The sequence below is a fragment of the Saccopteryx bilineata genome, chromosome 9 (assembly GCF_036850765.1).
Source record: "Saccopteryx bilineata isolate mSacBil1 chromosome 9, mSacBil1_pri_phased_curated, whole genome shotgun sequence".
NCBI classification, from domain to species: Eukaryota; Metazoa; Chordata; class Mammalia; order Chiroptera; family Emballonuridae; genus Saccopteryx; species Saccopteryx bilineata.
In genome coordinates this window covers 50113049-50118827 of record NC_089498.1, presented here as the reverse complement: position 1 = coordinate 50118827, position 5779 = coordinate 50113049, and positions in this window count along the sequence as shown.

Genomic DNA, 5779 nt, shown 5'->3' with positions numbered 1-5779 from the left:
TGTCTTAGCTGATCCATCAGGTTAGCTATTGAGGGAACAGCAGCATGCAAAGAGGGAACAACTTTATTAAGTCATTCACCAGGTTCTGTCTGGTTTGCACACAGGCCATACTGGGGAGTTGTAAGGGCTGTGCACCAGCCAGATGATCCCCATGTTTTCTAGTTTGAGGTTTGTCTTGGTTGTTTCTTTACAACCACCAGGCGGGTGGTACTGCTTTGTGCTAGTCACACGCCAGGGAATGGGTAATTGCAAGGGGGGATATGCTACATGCCCCCACAACACTGCCTTCACGACCTAGACCTGCAGGCAGAACTCCGCGGCTGTGGTGTCCAGCTGCAGTCTGTAAGACATCTACCCCCAAATATACTCAGGGATGGGGGATACATATACCTTATATGACTTAGGAGGCAGTCTTTCTATCCCCAATGGAATAGTTATTGGCTTCACTTGAACAGTTTGGCTCCCATAACCATCAATGGCCACTGGGGTCCCAGCAAACCGCTCTGGGTTTCCATAGAGAAGGGGTCATTCTGCACCTGTATCCCCCAACACCCGTTATACATTAGAAGGGGAACTTTGGATTGCTAGTTCCACATGGGGCCTCGAATCTCCACCCATCCCTGTTAGACAGGTCCCTTGGCCTCCCCCCTATTCAGACTGGACAGTGGGACCTGGGGATCCTCCTCTCCCTTAGCTCTCTCCATCATATAATCTTATAACTGTGGTGTTGGGAGCCGATCCACTAGTGCTGGCTAACAAGGTCACAGCAGAAGATCCACAACTGCTGGTTGACAAAGTCACAGCAGAAGACCAATGGCTGCTGGTTAATAAAGTCACCGCAGTGAAGACTAACAGCTGCGGGTTGACAAAGTCACCGCAAAGGAAAGGCACAAACGATACTTCCCCCTTTGACCTTTTTGAATTAATCTGGCCTTATATCCCCCCTTTTCTGGGTGTGTGCTATCATTTATGGCACAGGGATAATAGTACCATACTTTCCCTGTAGATTCATAGTAATGTCTTTGGAAATGAGACAGAGGGTGTGAGTTCCACAGAAAAGCCTGTAAGCCCCTTGAACTGGGCTCATAGACATAAGAGGCTGGCTATGATATCCCTCGTAAAGGGTTAAGTTTGTAGGAGAATTTCTTCTTATTAATCATGTTAGAAAGAATAGATTGTGACTTATGAATAGGTAGGAAACAGTAACTATACACAGAGCACCTTTCAGCCTTCACTTAATTCATCACTTTTCCTCCCTAGCCTTTTCATGTGGTAGAGTAAAGAAACTTTCCATTCTTCTTGCATACCTGACCTGCAGGTGGTGGAACACTCTGAGAAAAGTAGAGTTAGAACTTAACTAGTGTATGAATATAGTAGATAAATAAAATTTGACTAGACAATAGCATCATAGGTAAGGTAGAGTTGTTATTCAGTACTGACCTTTTAGAAGTTTGTACCAACATTGTAATTGCTGTTCAAGTTATTGTATAACTGTACTTTGAATGACTTACCACTTGATTTATAGTTACCTAAAAAATGTAAGCATAGTGATACAAAAACAATAATTAATCAATGTATTCTGAGTATCATGTGATTGTAACTTAGTGTGTGTGCATAAAAAGAAAGCTAGACCAGCATTTGGTGGAGATGCCTGGCAGTAAATGCTAACTGGAGAATAAAGAGAAAGAAAAGAATTCGGCTCTCTCACTCGATTCGCGCCGACGCTGTCTCTTCCTGTGGGACCCCTGGATTCCCCCCGGGGCTGGACCCCGGCACTGTGGCACCTACGCACCATTTTATTGGTTGCTGCTGGGGCCTTTTGTCTCAGTGACTGGAACCTCTGTTTTGGTTTAAGCTGCTACCAAAGCTCCAAAAGAACTTGATTAGACTTCCCATCTAATTTCTCCTATCTGCCCTGGCTGCAATCAAATCTCCCCACATCTGTGTTCGGGTAACCTTTACAGGCCCATTTCTCATTCCTCAGGGGGGCAGCACAGGCAGCAGCCCCCACAACTTTATGATTTTGTGCTGTCTCCACCTCACCCAAATCTGCTATCATCTGTGTAACCGCATTGATGGGCTGCCCCACATAGGGGCCCAAGATATCCACTAGTGACCAAAAAAGGGCTGACAGGGCGCTACAGAGAATAAAGTTCTTCATCCCTGCCATAAGCACTTCCTCATCTGGCCCATGGGACCTCAGATTGAAAGCAGCATTCTTCATACCTTGTTCCCAGAGGACCTGCTGCAGCTCAGTATATAACTGCCACTGGCTCACTGCCCCTGGCAAGTCTCCAGCATTCTGCCAGACTGTACAAATGACAGCCATTACTCATCCTAATAGGGTATGGTTTCCTGGGTTGTCATGACAGTACTGAAGACGCTGCCTCAGGGAGGAGTGTGTGGTAATGGCAGCCAGTTTCCCCATCTCTGTTCTGGAGAGCATGATGCCATCCACCCCTGGCATCATCTCAACCTCAGCAACCAGGCTGCCAGGGGCTTGGTGGGTTTCTGCCTAAATTTTGCCCCTAATTCCATCAGCTCTGCCTGGGTGTAGGGCTGGACCACAGGGTGCTCAACTACCTGCAGAAGGGGTTGTTGTGCCTGCCCCTGAGGCACTTCTGGCTGCTGGGTTTTTACCTTCTGGGTGACCATGGGCCGGGCTCTGAGTCTGCGGATGGCAGTTTCAGCCCAAAGCTCCTCCTCGGAAGAGGAGGAGTTGGAAACACCTGCTCCCGCCAGCTCCAAGCCACTGCACCAGTTTGGATGCTACTCCTTCTTTGGTGACTGCTTCGGCTCCTGTGGCTGCCAGCTCCTGGCCTGAAACTGAAGCTTGAGCTCTTGAACCAGCAGTTATTTCTCTAACAACTGTCACCGCCAACGTTCAGTTTCCAGGGCAAATTGCAGCTCATGAATCCACAATTTCTTCTCCAGCAATTGCTCCAGTTCCAGATGCTGTTGGTGCTCAGCCTGAATCTCACACTGCAGTTCTCGAGAGCAGTTGGCCTCCTTCTCCAGTGCTCTTTCCAGTTCACGCCATCAGTGGTTCTCAGCCTGTTGCCTGACCTGCAGTTCTCGAATCCGCAACTCTTTCTTCAGTGACTGTTCCAGCTTGTGCTGTTGTTGGCACTAGGCTCATACTGGAGCTTTTGACCTCGGGCAGCCCCTCTCAAAGAACTCTCAGTTTCTCATCACAGGGCTGTGAAAAACACCCAGCCCACGGCCCCCAAAAGGACTGCCGTGTGGAACCATATGCGGGAGAACAATGACCACTCCTCTACCCCACCATTCAAGGGTATTATTGGCAGCTTCATACTAATCTGATCCAAATTCTGCCCACTACGCCAGATGTAATGCTGGTGGTTGAGGCCAGGCAGGTTCACACTGAATTTGGGGAGACAATAGAGAAACTGCAGAGCCAGAAAGCATGGGGCCATTCCCATTTATTGGAGGCTCATAGAGATGGGCGAGCAAATAAACAGTGGAGGGCAAGGGATCAGGAAAATCACCCCTCACAGTGGCAGCTGAGGGAATCAGGGAACCTCACCTCACAGTGGTGGGAAGGCGATCTGGGAGAATCGCCCCTGAGGAAAAGCACCCATAGCTTTCCATAGAGACACCCACATGGCTTTCTGCTGCATGCTTGTGCACTAATTGTGCATGGTGCTTGCAGCTGGGAAACCGGTGAGCAAGCCTAACACAGCTGTTTCCCCATAACAGTAGGGTCAGAGCAGTCAGTCTGATGGTGGTCTGGCTGTTGACGAACCTAAAATGTTTGAAGATGTAATGGTTCACTAACAGACAACAGCATTAGTGGGAGGCCTTTTCTTGTATAGTCTTACCATGTGACCCAGCAAGTCCACTCCTAAATGTATATACCTGAGAGATTTGGAAATGTACGTCTACATAAAACTTATTCATAAATGTTTGTAGCCTTATTTGTAACTGCCAAAAGGTAGAAACAACCCAAATATCTATCAACTGATTAATGGACAAATAAAATGTGGTAAATTCATACAATGGACTATTATCTAGTTCTACAAGAAATAAGGTACTTAAACATGCTACATTGTTTATTAATCTTGAAATCAGTATACTAAGTGAAATAAGTTAGTCACAAAAAATCACATATGGTCCTGGCCGGTTGGTTCAGTGGTACAGCGTCAGCCCTGGTGTGTGGATGTCCCGCATTTGATTCCCAGTCAGAGCACAGAGGAGAAGGGACCATCTGCTTCTCCACCCCTCCCTCACCCCCTTCTCTCTCTCTCTCTTCCCCTGCCATAGCCATGGCTCAATTTGTTTGAGCACATTGGCCCTGGGCATTGAGGATGACTCAATGGAGCCTCTACCTCAGGCACTAAAAATAGCTTGATTGCAAGCATGGCCCCAGATGTGCAGAGCATCAGCCCCAGATGGCAGTTGCTGGGTGGATCCCGGTTGGGGCACATGCAGGAGTCTCTCTATCTCCCCTTCTCTCAACTTGGAAAAAGAAGAAAGAAAAAAAATCACACATTATATGATTGCATTTATATGAAATATCCAGAAGACAGATCCATAGAGAAAAATTTAGAAAGATTAGTGGCTGCCAGTGGCTGGAAGAAGAAGGAGGAAGGAGAGTGAATAGTAATGGGTAGAGTGTTTCTTTTGGGGTAGAAAATATTCTAAAGTTGCATGATAGTAATCGTTCCATAACTATATAAATATACTAAAAAAGCCACTAAATTATACACTTTAAAAGGGTAAATGTTATGTGAATTATATATCTCAATAAAGCTGTTATTAAAAGCAATTAGGCAGACTTGCTTCCTAATAATATTGTTCTTTTTCTTGAGATGTCACTATTTAACTATCTACTTAACGGAAACCTAATAACTAGCAAGAAGCAGCAAATTAATATAATAACCAGCAGCAACAACATTTATTTTGTAGTGGAGAATATGCTAAATGAAAGGCTGGAAAGTCAAAGGGAGCTTAAAACATAACAAAGCAAATTTAGAAGGTGTGGATGGGGTGGTTCTCAAAGTCTGCCTGGTGTGCTCTCTGGTTCAGCAAGGAAGCTCTGTATCTGGGCCCCTCCTGTGGCTCTCTCTCTCTCTCTCTCTCTCTCTCTCTCTCTCTCTGTCTGCGTGTGTGTGTGTGTGTGTGTGTGTGTGTGTGTGTGTGTGTGTTTGGCGGGGTGGGGTGAGGATTTCCACTGCAGAGGGGCACTAGAGTGCTACCCTGGTGAATAAAGGCTAAAGTTAATCTACTCTCGGCCCTGGCCAGTTGGCTCAGTGGTAGAGCGTCGGCCTGGCATGAGGGGCACCCAGGTTCGAATCCCAACCAGGGCACATAGGAGAAGCGCCCATTTGCTTCTCCACCCCCCCTCCTTCCTCTCTGTCTCTCTCTTCCCCTCCCGCAGCCAAGGCTCCATTGGAGCAAAGATGGCCCGGGCGCTGGGGATGGCTCCTTGGCCTCTGCCCCAGGCGCTAGAGTGGCTCTGGTCGCGGCAGAGCTATGCCCCGGAGGGGCAGAGCATCATCCCCTGGTGGGCAGAGCTTTGCCCCTGGTGGGCGTGCAGGGTGGATCCCGGTCGGGCACATGCGGGAGTCTGTCTGACTGTCTCTCCCTGTTTCCAGCTTCAGAAAAATACAAAAAAAAAAAAAAAAAAGTTAATCTACTCTCTATCCCTAAAGCTATGTATGTGCCCTGGTGCACCTCAGGGTGCATCTGCCCAGAGAAGGCACCTTTTTGTAATCTGCACAAAGGTGGCACATAGCCTAGTGATAGTCCTTTTCAT